We start from the raw sequence: 16,866 nt of genomic DNA, 5'->3' as shown, positions 1-16,866 counted from the left end.
ATTTATTAAAAAATAAATGAATACAAACAAACCATTGGGTTTTCTTTAGAATAAAAATCAATTGTTGGCTTAGTACAAGAGCATAATTATAATGTAGCTTTTATAAATTTAGAAGAAAATAATAGCCAGCATTTTAAAACACTTACCTGTGCAAGTACTATGTCAAGGGCTTAAGTACCTGGGAAGATGCATGACTGATGTGACCACGTTAGAGAAGAGACAACCGAAGCTCACGTTGAAAAATTTGAGCCCCTCCCTGTGTAGCAGGTGCAGCAGGAACAAAACCAAGTTCTGGCCAGTGACGCCAAGCCCATCAGTGTGCTGAACCTATGATAGAGTTTTAGGAGATCATTTCTTTTTCTTTCCTTACACGTGACTTTATTAGGACATAATACCATTCACCTTCTTTCTGATTTTAGCTGCAGAAAAGACTGACGTGGAAGAGTGGAGGGAAAATGGCCGTGATGATTACAAGAATTCCCTTTTCAGATAATTCTACTTAAAATAGTATTTGATTATTCATACCACCTTTATTTCTTTACTGTTAACTGGATATTCTCATCCACAAATTTCCAAGGATACATACATGCACATTATACTATACCTTCAAAATTTCCAAGGATATATACATGCATATTATATTCCACAAATATTCCAAGGATATATACATGCACATTATACTCTTCTATTCCACAAATTTCCAAGGATATATACATGCACATTATACTATACCTTCAAAATTTCCAAGGATATATACATGCATATTATATTCCACAAATATTCCACGGATATATACATGCACATTATACTATACCTTCAAAATTTGACAGCCAAGTAAATGTGTATTTTGACAAAGTATTCCTCCACAACAGTGAAAGTGGTGGAAAGAGGCCAACTTAAGCTGGAGTTCCAGGATAACTCTGGCCTTGTTCAGAGAGTTCCTGGGCACTACTAGGTCTTTCCTCACAGCTGAGATTGCTTTCTCAGCAATCAGGGATTCTTCTGGAATGTAGTTTCTCAGTGACCATGAATTCTTTCATAGTCTCCCTATTTTCTTTGTCTACTTATCCCCGTGGGCCATCAAACAACATGTCAGACTTAAGAGTTGGAGCCTATGAGAAGGAGAGCATAGCTTTCTAGGGCAAATGAGTAAGATTTCTCAAATTTCTTTCATTTAGTGATTCCTTTAGTAATATATTTGTGTGTGTGTACATGCAACACATTGTATGGATGTGAATACATATATATTTTTAAACATATAATTCTACAATGGGTTTATTTCATTGCTATTATTTCCAATCAAAATTATCACATACTTAGCACTTATCACAAATTACCCTATAAAGTACAGCTAATGCTTTCCTCACGTTTCAGAAGAGGAAACCGAGGCACAGAGATGTTATGGAATTCGTCCAATGTCTCTCAGCTGGTAAATGACAGCCAGGATTCAAATCCAGGCAATTTGGCTTCTGACGATGAGCCTTTGACATACACTGAGAACGTTTCCCATATGCCAGATTCTGCCTGATTCCCCCACCTCTGTGTCCCTACCTTTTTTTAAAATTAATTTTTGTTGGAGTGTAGTTGCTTTACAATATTGTGTTGGTTTATACTGTACAGCAAAGTGAATCAGCTAAACATATACATATACGTATATCCCCTCTTTTTTGGATTTCCTTCCTATTTAGGTCACCAGAGAGCACTGAGTAGAGTTCCCTGTGCTGTACAGTAGGTTCTTATTAGTTATCTATTTTAGACATAGTATCAATAGTATCCTTATGTCAATCCCCATCTCCCAATTCAACCCACACCTCCCCCTTCCCCCTTGGTATCCATACGTCTGTTCTCTACCTCTGTGTCTCTGTTTCTGCTTTGTAAGTAAGATCGTCTATACCAAGTTTTTCAGATTTCACATATATGCATTAATATATGATACTTGTTTTTCTCTGACTTACTAAAAATATGGAATGTTTCACGATTTTGCATGTCATCCTTGCACACGGGCCATGCTAATCTTCTCTGTATCGTTCCAATTTTAGTATATGTGCTGCCCAAGCAACCACCCTATCTTTTTGTTATTGGATCATTCTTAACCTTTATCTGCAGTGCAGGCCTGCCCTAATCCTAAACAACCTCAGAAAGGTAAAATATAGATATTTTCCAAGCTGTCCTCTAAGAGCTAACACAGATTCCTAATCGTGGTGATTCAGTCCCAGTTGCAGATTTGAGACACAGATCTGTCCCACGCAAGGGTTATCAGTACAAATCTGCTTTCCCTTTCTCCAGGTCTTGATCTCTTCTGCCCTCCTGGTTTATACACCCCTACTCTTTCTAGTCTCCCAGCCAATGCCTGAGTCATCTTCCAGGACTATTTTCCCAATAAATAGGTAGGGCTGAAGCCTGACTAATTTCTGCCAGCCATCTTCCTTGGCTCCTGGAGCATCATGAGTGCTTTCTTAGGGTAAGGACTGTGCCTACCTGACTCCTAATTTTTGAATCCTGCCTGGGAGAGAACATGAAGGACCATCAATTAAAATTGTTGACCAAGGGTGAACAGTATTTCATTAAACCAAAAAACATACTGAAGCAAAGTTTTTTGATGGAATTACACAACTACCCCTTCACTTAGCAGCATTACATTTTGAACTGTGGTTTTTGACATAGTTTTAAAGCAACAACAACTATATTTTATTACAGGACTACCTTTGTCAAAAGCAGCCTTGCTTAAGGTTCTGTTTGCTTTGGCATCAGGAATGAAAACTATGAGGGTCACCTGGATTTCTGGCCAATGTTTTCCTTTACTGTTTTATTGAGATATAATTGACATACCATAAAATTAACTTTTTAGAAGTGTTTTCAACTAACTCTGGCCCCAAATTGGAGAGACAAGCAGATACAGAGACTCACAACTTACTGGAGGAGAAGCTTCCACGGGAATCAGTGCTGGGGCAGAAAACCTTGAACTCTAATAGGTGAATTGGCAGAGGCTTAGAGTGGACAAGTGTGAGAGTTAAAAACTCCAAGGGAACCAGTCATGGGTGAGGGGCGGGGCACACTTTATGTTTCTTACCTTCAGGAGCTTGACCGAATTTCCACCGTGAATATTGGAAAAAAATCCTCTTGTGCTTCTGGCAGGAGGAGGGGAAAAGGAACCATTTTAAAATATGCCAGAACATTCTGTGCTTCATAACAAGGCCTGCCCTTGAGGGGAATTATTTTATCAGAGCCTAACCTGCTGGATTTTTATCAGCGTCTAACTGGCCTTGGGGAAGGAAAATACCCAACTGCAGCTACCTCTAGCCTTCCATATTAGAGAAGGGAAATACCCTTCTCTACCTTCCAGCCAAATGTAAGCACCCTACCCCTCCTAAGGGGGGAGAACAAACTGAGAAGCACTTGTAAAGTTCACTGTTCAGAGACTCACTCAAAGACTGAGACCTAATCTTAGGACTGTAGAATACATCCTCTTCACCCACACTTTACCACTACGTCACTAAAGACCTATTTAACACAGTTTCTTTTACCCATCACATCCAGCTATTAAGAAAAAATTACAAAGCATACTCAATCAAAAAAACACAGCTTGAAGAGACAGGGCAAGCAACAGAACCAGACTCAGACGTGGCAAGAATATTGGTATTGTTAGACTGGCAATTCAAAATAACTATGATGAATATGCTAAGGGCTCTAATGAATAAAATAGACATCATGCAAGAACAGATAGACTATGTAAGCAGAGAGATGGAAATTATAAGAAAGAGTGAAAAAGAAATGCCAGAGATCAACAACTCTGTAACAGAAATGAAGAATGCCTTTAAAGGGCTCATTAGTAGACTGGACACAGCTTACCAAAGCATCTCTGAGCTTGAGGGTATGTCAATAGAAATGTCTAAAATTGAAAAACAAAGAGAAAAAATACTGAAAACAAAACAAAACAAAACAAAACAAAAACAGAACAGAATATCCAGGAACTGTGGGACAACTACAAAATGTATAACCTATGTGTAATGGGAATAATACCAAAAAGAGAATAAAAAGAGACAGTAATAGAAGAAATATTTGAAGCAATAATAAGGGAAAATTTCCCCAAATTAACGTCAGACACCAAACCACAGATCCAGGAAGCAAAAAAAACACCAAAGAGGATAAATGCCAAGGAAACACACACAAAACTATACCTAGGCATAGCATATTCAAATTAAAAGAAGTTCTTCCTAGAGAAGAAAAATAGGTCAGGTCTACATAAATAAAAGAAAAGCATCAGAGAAAGAATAAGTGAGGATAAAATAAAAACTTTTATTTTTCTTATTCTCAATTGATCTAACAAATAACAGTTTGTTAAGAATAGTAATAGTAACAAAAATAGCAACAATTTATATATATACATAAACATACAAAATAATTTACACAATTGAAGTTATTATTTTACCTATATATGTAAACACACATAATTGAATACATATCAATATATATGCCTATGCATAAATGTATACATGTATAAGCAAAATGAATGACAGCAATTTTACAAGGGACAGGAGGGAGGAATGAAGATTATTTTGTTATTATCACCACATCAACAAAAGAAAAGACAGAAAACCACATGATCCTCTCCATAGATGCAGAAAAAGTATTTGATAAAATTCAACATCCATTCATGATAAAAACTCTTACCAAAGTGGGTATAGAGGGAACATACCTCAACATAATAAAAGCTGTTTATAACAAACCCACAGCCAATATAATATTCAACAGTGAAAAGCTGAAACCTTTCCCACTAAAATCTGAAACAAGACAAGATACCCACTCTCCCCACTTCTATTCAACATAGTACTGGAAGTCCTAGACACAGCAATCAGGCAAGAAAAATAAATAAAGGGTATGCAAATTGGAAGGGAAGAGGTAAAATTGTCCTTATATGCAGATGACATGATACTCTAAAGATTTTAGGTTTTAGAAAACCCTAAAGACTCCACACAAAAACTACTAGAACTGATAAACAGATTCCACAGGGTACAAGATTAACATACAGAAATCAGTTGCATTGCTTTACACTAACGATGAAGTATCAGAAAGAGAAAGTAAGAAAAAAAGGGATTATTTTGTTATCATAAGGTACTTGCACTACTTGTGAAGTGTTAATTGAGTGTGGACTTGGATTAGATGTAAATGTATATTACAAACTCTAGGGCAATCATTTTAAAAAGTTTAAAACAGTAGCATAACTAATCTGCTAAGAAAAGAGAGAAAATGGAGTCATATAATTTGCTCAATTAAATCTGGCAATGGCAGTAAAAGAGTGGAAGAATAAAATAGAAACAAAGAATGAGAGCAACAAATAGAAAACAGTAAACAATTATGGTGGGTATTAACTAAACCAATAATCACTTTAAATGTCAGTGGTCTAAATACACCCATTAAAAGACAGAGATAGCCAGAACTGATCAAAAAAGAAAAGAAGACCCATTTATATGTTGTCTACAAGAGACTAACTTTAAATAGAAAGATAATTTAGATTAAAAGTAAAGGGATGGTAACAAAAAACACAAATCAAAAATGGACAAAGGACTTGAATATACATTTCTCTGAAGAGAAAATACCAATTACCAAATTACCAATTACCCCAAAATTTACCAATAAACACCTGAAAAGATGCTTAATATTACTAACCATTAGGGAAATGCAAATGAAAGCTACAATAAATACCATCTCATACCATCAGGATGGCTACTATAAAATAATAATAATAATAAAAATAAAGTGTTAGTAAGCATGTGAAGAAATTAGAGCCCTTGTGCACTGTTGGTGGGAATATAAATAGCTGCTGTGGAAAACAGTGTGGTGATTCATAAAAGAATTAAAAATAGAACTACTATATGACCCAGTAATCCTTTAGTGGGTATATACTCAAAAGAATTGGAAGCAGGGTCTGAAAGAAATATTTGTGCTCCCATGTTCATAGCAGCAATATTCACAATAGCTAAAACATGGAAGCAACACAGGTGTCTGTTGACAGATGAATCAATAAGCAAAATGTGATATATATACACACAATGAATTATTATTCAGCCTTATAAAGGAAGGAAATTCTGACATGTGCTACAACATGTATGAACCTTAAGGACATCATGCTAACTGAAATAAACCAGTCATTAAAGCATAGATACTGTGTGATTCCACTTATATGAGTTACTGAGAGTAGTCAAAATCATAGAAACAGAAAGTAGAATGGGGGTTGCCTGGGCTGGGGGAGGGGACAATTGGAAATTACTGTTTAAAGGGTATAGAGTTTCAGTTTTGCAAGATGAAAAGAGTTCTGGAGATGGTGGTGATGGTTGCACAACAGTATGAATGTACTTAATGCCATTAAACTGTACATGTAAAAATGGTTAAGATAGTAAACTTTTTATTACGTGTATTTTATCACAATAAAAAAGTGGAATAAAAGTAAGAGTTGGAAAAATGTGTGTACCACACGCCATGCTGACACTAATCAAAAGAAAGCAGGCATAACTGTATTAATTTCAAGCAGAGCATACATCAGAGCAAGGCAAGTTATGAGGGCTAAGGGAAAGCATTACATAATAAAAGTGATATAATATGTATTATTACATAAATAATAATATCTGCTAGAAGATATAACAATCCTTAATATGCATGCACCTAACAAAATATGTGAGGCAAAAATGTATAGAACTCCAAGGAGAAATAACTAAATCTATTATTATAGTTGGATAGGTCAAGAGTCTTCTGTCAGGAATGGACAGATACAGTAGGCAAAAAGTCAGTAAGGACATAGGTGAACTAGCAACACCATCAATCAACTGGATTAAATTGACATCTATTGACTATCCAACAACAGTACACTACACATTCTTTTCAAGCTCACATGGAACATTCACCAAGATAGACCACAATCTGGGCTACACAAAAAAACAAACAAACAAATGAAAAAACCAAAAACAAACAACAACAAAAAACTTAACAAATTTAAAACAACCAGAAATCATACATTGTCTGCTCTGAAATCAAATGGAATTAAGCTAGAAGTCAATAACAGAAACATAGCTAGAAAATCTCCAAATACTTGGGGATTAAGCAAAACACTTCAAAGTAACACAGAAGTTAAAAAGGAAATCTCAAAAGAAAAAATATGTTTTGAACTAAATGACAGTGAAAATGCAACTTATCAAAATATGTGGGATGCAGTGAAAGCAGTGTTTACAGGGAAATTTATAACATCGAATGTATATATTAAAAAAAAAGAAAGATCTAAAATTAATAATCTAAGCTTTCACCCTATGCAGTAGAAAAAGAAGAGCAAATAAAATCTAACATAAGCAGATGAAGAAAAAGTAAAAATTAGAGCATAAATCAATGAAATTGAAAACAGGAAATCAATAGGAAAAATAAGTGAAACCCAAAGCTTGTTCTTTGAAAAGATTAATAAGGCTGATAAGAATATAGCCAGGGTAACTAAGAAAAGAAGAGAGAGGACACAAATTACTGTTAGAAATGAAAGAAGGTCAATAACTACAGATCTTATGGGCATTAAATGGATAATAAAAGAATACTATAAATAGCTCTATCCCACAACTTTGATAACCTAGATGAAATGGACCAATTCTTTAAAAGACACAATTAGACAAAACACACACAAGAAGAAATAGTATGAATATGCCTATGTCTATTAAAGAACTTGAATCAACAGTTAATAACCTTCCAAAACTGAAAGGATCAGGCCCAGATGAGTTCACTGGTGAATTCTTTTGAACATTTAAGTTAGAAATGACACTAAATCTATGCAATGTTTTTCAGAAGATAGAAGCAGAGAGAATACTTCCTAATTAATTCTATGAAACTAGCATTACCTTAATATCAAAATGAGATGTAGTTATTACAAGAAAAGAAAACTACATATCAATATCTCTCGTGAACATAGACAAAAAAATCCCCAAAATATTAGCAAATTGAATCTAACAAAGTGTAAAAAGAATATTGCACCAAAATCAATTGTGTTTTATCCCAGGTATTCAAGGCTGATTCAACATTCAAAAATCAATTAATGTAATACATCACATCAATAGGCTAAAAAAGACAAATATCATATCAATAGATTTAGAAAAAGGCACTTGACAAAATCCAACACTTATTCATGATAATAACTCTCAGCAAACTAGGGATAGAGAAGATTTCCTCAAGTTAATAAAGAATATCTACACAAAAACCTACAGTTAAAAATCATACTTAATGATGAGAAACTTGAAGCTTTCTCACTTAGGTCTAGAACAAGACAAGTATGTTTCTTCTCACCTTTTCTTTTTAATATAGTATTGGAAGTCCTAGCTAAAGTGATAAGACAAGAAAAGGAAATATAATGTATACTGATTGGGAAGGAAGAAATAAAACTTTGTTTGCAGATGACATTATCATTTATGTAGAAATACAAAAGAATCAATTAAAAAAGCTCTGGAATGTAATAAGCAATTATGGCAAGATTGCAGGATACAAGGTAAATATACAAAAGTCAATTGCTTTCCTGTATATGAGCAGTGAACAAGTGGAATTTGAAGTTAAAAATCCCATACCCATTAACAGTCACTTCTTATGCCTTTATCCTCTCTCTCCTTGGCAACACTAGTCCAGTTTCTGTCTCTATGAATTTGCCAATTCTGGGCATTTCACTAAATGGAATTATCCAATATGTGGTCTTTTGTGAGTTGACTCACTTAGCATAATGTTTTCAAGGTTCATCCATGTTGCAACATGTATCAATAGTTCATTTCTTTTTTACTGCAAATAATATCCCAATATTTGGATATACCATATTTTGTTTATCCATTCATAAGTTGATGGACATTTGGGTTGTCCCACTTTTTTGGTTATTATGAATAATGCTGCTATGAACATTCATGTATAAGTTTTTGTGTGTATGTATGTTTCCATTTCTCTTGGATATATACCTAAAGGTGAATTGCTGGATTATCTGTTAACGCTATGGTTACATTTTTGAGGAACTGCCAAACTGTTTTCCAAAGCAGCTGCCCATTTTACATTTCCTACCAGCAATGTATGAGATTTCCAGTTTCTCCAGTCTTGCCTGTCATTTTGATTATGCTCATGCTAGTTGTAAAGTGGTATCTCATTGTGATTTTGCTTTGTATTTCCCTAATGACTAACATTGTTGAGCATCATTTCATGTGTTTAATGGGCATGCATATATCTTTTGAAGAAATGCCTATTCAAATCCTTAGCCCATTTTTAAATTGAGTTATTTCTTTTTTTATTTTTGAGTTGTAAGAGTTCTTTATATATTCTGGGTACTAGTCCTTTATCAGATGTATGGTTTACAAATATTTTCTCTCATTCTGTGGGTTGCCTTTCTTAATTTAATTTTAAAATATAAGTTCCTCAGAGGAAAACTGACATGAGTCACTAGAATTATCATCAAAATCTCATTTTATTTTTAAGATAATTTCTTAAGGGGAGGAAAAGGTACAGAAAGCCAGAAGAGAAATAATATTTGAGCACCTACTATGTTCCAGAAATTTGATATATGTTATCTCATTTGATCTTCACAAAATATCTTCAAAGCAGCCTCCTTTATCCTCATTTCACAGATAAGGAAACTGAGGCTCAAACATATTAAATAATATTCCAATCACTTGAATTCATAAAGAGCAAAGCAGAGATTTAATCACATGTTTGACTCTAAGGCTTGTGCCAGTTCTGGTCTATCTGAATACCTCCCTCATTTTCTAAACATTTCTAAACTCGATCAGAACAATATTATTCAGATGATTACTATTTGCCCTTAATGAGAAAATTCTGTGCAATGCTTCAACTTCTTCCCCTGAAAGCTTCAGCATTAATGCTCATATGCATTCACTGGATATGCACTAACTATCCCCTAGAGACAGTGTCACAGATCTACAGTCTTGTACAGAAGACAAGCTTTGCATTTGCCTCTTATACTCTGAAGTGAGATAAAAGAGAAAGATTTGTTGCTTAAAATTGTCTCTTGGGAATATTGCATCAAAATATGTATCTGACTCAGTCTTTTGCCAGATGCTTTATTTGTACATTATCTTGTGATATTATGGGTGAATAAGTTGATGCCCATAAGATATGATAGGATTCAAACCTAGATCTATGTGATTGCAACATCAATGGATTTTTCTTCTTTACCTTTACACCAGTGAACAATTGAAATGCACCATACAGGGACTTACCTGGTGGTTCAGTGGGTAAGACATCTTGCTCCCAATGCAGGGGGCCTGGGCTCGATCTCTGGTCAGGGAACTAGATCCTGCATGCATGCTGCAGCTAAGAGTCCACATGCTGCAACTAAGAAGTCCACATGCCGCAACTAAGAAGTCTGCATTCTGCAACTAAAAGATCCCACATGCTGCAAATAAAGATCCTGCATGCCACAACGAAGATCCTGCATGCTGCAAATAAGACCCAGCGCAGCCAAAATAAATAAATAAATAAATAAATATATTTTTAAAAAAACATAATACAGTTTACTTATTTTGCCTATGGTCCATAAAATCCATATGACTGGTTGAAAAGTGAGTAGTAAAAGCAATCAAGCAAAATATTGTGCTTTTCCCAAATAACAAGGAAAAAAAAAAAGTTGTGACTGACTTGTTTTTCTTGTTTTTGTTTTTATTTCTAAACTATATTTTACAGGTTGTTGTGGTCCCCACTCCTTTATGTATGTATATATGTATTCATCCTGAGCCTTAGTATTTTATGGCTTTTAAAAAAATTAATGAAATGAGTGAGCATCCGTATCAAACATTTTCTCTAGTTCCATCAGTTTTGTTTTGTCTCTTACTTCCTTTTGGAAGACTATTTTGAAGACTGCTGTATCTATCCTTTGCATGCATTCTGCCTAGGTAATATCAAATAAACTTTAATAATAATAGCTGCCAGGTATAGAGCACTTATCTGTTGGGTGCTTATTATAATTTATCTCTAATTCCCACTTCAGGTTTGTATTATTGTTCCCATCAAGGCTCATAGAGGTTCTATGACTTAACCAAGGCCATGAGGTAGCAAGTGGTAAATTCTGATTCAGATATGTCCAGCTTCAAAGCCCATGAACTCTGTTCTATAACATAACACACTGCCCTTTATGAATAGAGTTTATCCAAAGGCCTAACAGAGGGCAGGGGACAACCATAGAAATATGGCTCAGGAAAAGTTCCAGGTAAACTTCTGCTGTTGCCATTATCCATTGAAACAAGCATCACCTGTTATAAGCACACTGCTTTGATAATTAGGCATTAAAATTACATCAAAATCTTTTATAGTATTGAATTATTTTATTAGCACCAAAGCAGCTTAGATTCTATAGACACATGGGATATGCATAAAATGTAATCTTTGCTTTCAAGGAGTAATTTTAAATGAAATTTAATTTAATTTAATTGAAAGAAAAGACAGGCAATACTTTCTGTGCACTGATCTCTCTGAGCCTCAGTGCTCTCATTTGCAAAATGAGGAGATTGGACTAAATCATATCTAAGATAGATATAAGCGCCAAAATTATGTGATCCCATTTAAGTAAATCTAGGAATGAGTTAATAGAAAGGGGAGACCTAGTTAGGGACTGTTTGTAATACAATATTCTACTGATAACAAATCCTGTAAGAGGAGGTATCCTGTAAAATAGAGACATGGTTTAGCAAAGTAAGAGAGACGGCTGTACCATACATGAGCAGACTGGAGAAGATGCCAACATAAGGCTGAGATAGACTGCAGGAGGGTGTGGAGGAGTTGATGAGGAGAATGCACCTAGTTTTCAAAATAGACAATATTCTTAAAGGTCATATAAAGGATATTTTGCACCTTGGAACAGAACAAAATATTTAGAAATATATTTGGGTATGAATGAAGTTGTGGAGAGGAAAGCAAATGGACCAAACTAACAGACTATACACAAAATGGAATTCAGAATTGATGTGGGTTATACTAAGCATAGGGTCACAGAGGCCGGGGCTTGTGGTATGGCTCAGGGAAATCGAGAACACCGGTAGTGAGTATTAAAAGGAAGACTGTGATCTGTTTTTCCAATCAAAGGCTTGGAATTTGAAAACATTCAGTTAGAAAGTACTAATGCAAAGTGACAACAAACAACAATAACAACTGCAATAAAACCATCTCATTCTGAATGGAGTAAAGGGGTTATCACGTGACTAATTGTTTCATAGAGGCTACACCAATAGTTACCGATTGAGCATTTAGTGCCTCGCAATAAGCTATAAATTGGATAATGTTATTATTTTACAGATGAGAAAGCTGCAGCTCACAGAGACTACAGAGCATTCCCCCAAAGTCACAGTAATTTGCAAAAGGCAAATTTAATCCTACATCCGGGCGACTCCACAGCATGTCTACGTAAACACTGAATTACTATACTTCCCACTCATAGCCAAATGGAAGTCTTTAAAGTTGTATACCTGGCTTTTAGCTTGAGCACCTGCATACAGTAAGTCTTATTTTTTTCAATCTCAAGATATTATGGTTAGCCTATATTTAATGCTAAATAAGAACAAAAGACAATTCAGAAAGAGAAAGACAAATACCATATGATATCACTTATATGTGGAATCTAAAATATGACACAAATGAACTTATCTACGGAACAGAAACAGACTCACAGACAGAGAACAGACTTGTGGTTGCCAAGCAGGATGGGAGGTGGGGGAGGGATGGACGGGGAGTTTGGGATTAGCAGATGTGAACTATTATATATGGAATGGATAAACAATAAGGTCCTACTGTAGAGCACAGGAAAATATATTCAATACCCTGTAATAAACCAGAATGGAAAAGAATAGGAAGAAGAATATATATATATGTACAACTGAATCACTTTGCTATATGCACCAGAAACTAACACAACATTGTAAATCAACTAAACTTCAATAAAATAAATTTTTAAAAAAAGAACACAAGACAATATTGAAAAAAAAGTGCAAATTCTTTCAAGGAAATGTCATCTTCCCATTTAAGTGTTTTGTTAGGGAAAATTGCACCTGAATATAATTAAATAATGTGTTAAAACTTTAGAAATCACATCTCAAATAAAGTTAGAATTTATAATTAAATAGCCACGATTAAGACTCTAAATACCTCAGTATTACTAGAGTGTATTAGAAAAATTCACCCAAACAAGAAAAATAGGGGGAAAATAAAGTAAGCTAAAATGCTAGAAGCTGTATACTAGGGTTCAGTTAAGAGCTTTATTCACACATTTTCCTTTTGAGGAAATCACAAAGTTGGCACTTTGGAAATATTTCAATTGCTCCCGGTTTCTAAGTCATCTTAACACTTCTTTTATTTATTTTTCATGCTTCCTGTAGTTTGTACATAATATTCCCCTTCCAGCTAGCTTTGTCTGAACAATTTGATACAGTAGTCTTGGCTGGAGACTGGGTGAGGAAGAAACAGCAGACTATAAAGTGAAGAATTTATATTCAACCTTTGTTTAGCAGAATATGCTCATCTCATTATCAGTTTATCTGAGAAGTAGAAGAATGGATCTCGGCAAAAGGTAGTAGCAGTTCAGTTCCATTCAACCAACACTTAATGAGTAGCCCAAATGGTACCAGCCAAGTTCTGTCGAAGATGCTGGCAGTAAAACAAGACTGTCCTCACTCTTGACAGGCATTAATTTCGATGGGAAACCTACACAGAAATGCATCTTTTTAACATGTAGCAGATGGTGAGCGTAACCCCAGATGTATAGTCACAGTTTTCTGGGAGGTACTTAACTCAAAACTGAAAGAAGTTTCTTGAAGGCACCTGAATCAAGCCTTGGACATGAGTAAGAGTATTAGCAGCATGAGTCTGTCTACTGGGTGACAAGAATTACAGAGGATCTTCACTTGGCCAGGTAATAGAGCATAAAACAAAATTATCAGAATTTTTTTGCTTTTTTTTCTTTGCCTATGTTATACAAATTTATGCATTCAAAACAAAAGTTATCTTTAAACATTCAATAAGAACAAGAATTATTTTAGTGGAGAAAGGAGCTAACATTAATCAAAAGCCAAATGTAAATGAAGCGTCAGCTGATGTTCATAGTACTGGAAAAATAACACATCCAAGAATCCTGCTTCTTTTGAACATGTTGGTTCCAAGTCCGGTCATTGATGGGATGTTTCTTCCTCGGATATGGCTCTTGTCACGTGAGCAGCACTAGGACAGCGGTGGAGGGTCAGGAGGTGGTTAAATACATTTAGGTTAATTGAGGAAGATGTGGTATCATTCTGGGTATCTGTGGTGTAAGTTGGAAATTCCAAGGGGGTAGGTACATGTGACACTCAGGGCACGTTCATTTGCTTCTTTCTTTTTTTCTTTTTTGGCCTTCGAACCCATGCCCTCTGCAGTGGAAGGGCAGAGTCTTAACCACTGGACTGGATCGCCAGGGAAGTTCCTTGCTTTAAGTGGAAATTCTTTTTTATTCAAACAATCAGTTTTGGGAACAGAAGCAATGTTCCTAGTTAGGGTAATCTTGGGGTTCTCTGTGGCTATGCGGCTATTATTATTTCTAATTATCTTGACTTACATGACAAAGGTATTTCATTCCAATTTGCTGTCCAAGTCTCTTTATAACAGCCAAGTAAACTAAGTGGAGATCAAGGGGCAGAGCCTGTAGGTGAGTTGCACCAGGGAGACCCAGTTGTATGGCTGTCTTGATATTAGGGCTAAAGAAAGAGCATTGCTCACTGCTCTCAGTGCTGTTATATTAACTGACAAACGGCCACACACGAAAGAAGATGAAGCCTCAGAAGACGCACGAAAGGCCATTTTCAGCGTTGCTTAAAGCCTGACACTAAATCCCTTAAAATTTGCATTCATACCTTGTATTAGGTAAATCCACTATCCCTTGTTCCCTAGCTCTTCCTTGACCTGCTAACTTTTTAGATGAAAATACTTCTTATGTAATGTTTTGCAGTTCATACACCATTTCTACATAGTTTGCTTTATTTAGATATTTTCAACTCTTCATACTAGATAATTATTAGCTCCACTTTACAGATCAGGAAACTGAGATTAAAAGAGGAAGAGAAATAAGGTGTATTTATGCCTACCAGTCTTTAAAAGCCCTTTTAGGTTTTAGGGGGACACCTGTTCCCCATTTTATAGGTGAAAAAACTGGAAGTTTAAGTTAACATATTTAAGGTCATAAAGCTAGTAAATGGTGGATCTGGCACTTGAAATCAACTTTTTGACTCTGGAGTAATTATCAACATGAAAGATGATTGGAATCACGTATTTTTCAATTAAAATTCATGTGTCTAGCTTATATCCCAGATTTCCTTCGGACTAAGCAATCATATGTGAATTTTGAAAGCTTCTGCAATTTATTCTAATGTGCTACTCTGGTTAAGACCCATTGCTTCCCCATTTGCTTCTTTATTATAAATTATCTTCTCAAACTAGACTTAGATCATCAAGAATCATTAATCATCTTTTAAATATGACTTCTTAACTACATTTAAACATCCTACATGGAATTCTGATCATCAATTTGATCATTAATAATTATGAAACTTGACTGAAAGATATCCAGTTTTTTACTAGCCTGTAATACCCTAGATATGTTTTTATATTATAATGACTTAAAACATCTTAAGCACAAAATTTAACAGTTAAGACAATATTGGTACAGAAATAAGTCAGTAAAACACATAGACGATACACCAATGGAGACGTCCACATTTTTAACTAAATGAGTATATATTTGGGTATATAAAACGAGCACCCAATTCAGGATCATTATTGTTGTTGTTGACAGAAGTGTTTCTACAGAGCAGGGAGTGAGGTCTTTCAGTGTAGTTCTCACATGAGGAAATTCAGGCAGAGGTCAGTAACGGGGCACAAACTTCCAGTTCTGAGGTGAATTAAGTCTGAGGATCTAATGACTACAGTTGATAACACTGTAGCGAATAACTAAAATTTGCAAAGAAAGGAGAACTTCGACGTTCTGACAAGAAAAAAAGAAGAAAGGCAAATATGTGAGGTGATGGCCTTGTGAATTAATTCTATGGGGAATCCTTTCGCAATGTATACATGTATCAGATCATCATCCTGTACACTTTAAATATCTTACAACTTTATTTTTCAATTATACCGCGATAAAGCTGGGGGGAAAACAATGTACTGATATCCATATTTTATTTAAAATACTGTTAAGAAAAAGGAAAAACTCTAGAAAAATTGACAAAATATTTGAACTTCACAAAAAGGAAATTCAGTTTGTTGCTAAACATATAAAAGGTGTTCAACATCATTAGTAGTCAGGAAAAGGTGAATTAAAACTACAATAAAATACCATTGCACACCCGTAAAGTTGGCCAAAATGGAAATGGTATGAGTTGCCTACACTGCTGGTGGGAGTGTAAGTGGGTACAACCACTTTGGAAAACAATTTGAGATTAGCTAGTAAAGTTGAAAGAATGCATATCTGATCATCCTACAATTTTAACCCTAGGATAGAACTTGTAAAATCTCTTGCCCATGTGGAACAGAATACATTTGATGTAAAAACTGTCTGTAGCATAATTGTCCTTAATTATCCAAACTAGAAGCAAGCGGAATGTCCAATTAGGTTCATAGATCAGGATATTTTCTAGCAACAAAACTAAATAAACCCTGTCTCCTTTCCAAATCTTCTACAGATAATATTTAATAGATGAAACTAGACAAGAAATCATACCTTTTGTATGATTTCACTCATATGAATTTCAAAAAAACACAAAACTAAACCTCATTTTTAGGGATGCACACATATTTGGGAAAACTATAGCTAAAGTGTTACTGTAAAATCAGGGCAATTGTTACCTCAAA

General features: G+C 34.9%; 1 non-coding gene across 1 annotated transcript; it reads right to left on the bottom strand.

Annotated features, from left to right (window-relative positions):
- Window positions 1–1,956: 1,956 nt before the first annotated feature.
- LOC132366825 (U6 spliceosomal RNA) lies at window positions 1,957–2,063 on the bottom strand. Its single transcript, XR_009503548.1, has one exon. It is a non-coding gene; the product is annotated as a U6 spliceosomal RNA (small nuclear RNA).
- Window positions 2,064–16,866: the final 14,803 nt, after the last annotated feature.

Source organism: Balaenoptera ricei, chromosome 5 (genome assembly GCF_028023285.1).
Source record: "Balaenoptera ricei isolate mBalRic1 chromosome 5, mBalRic1.hap2, whole genome shotgun sequence".
Classification (NCBI taxonomy): Eukaryota; Metazoa; Chordata; class Mammalia; order Artiodactyla; family Balaenopteridae; genus Balaenoptera; species Balaenoptera ricei.
This window is presented reverse-complemented; position numbering and strand designations above follow the sequence as displayed.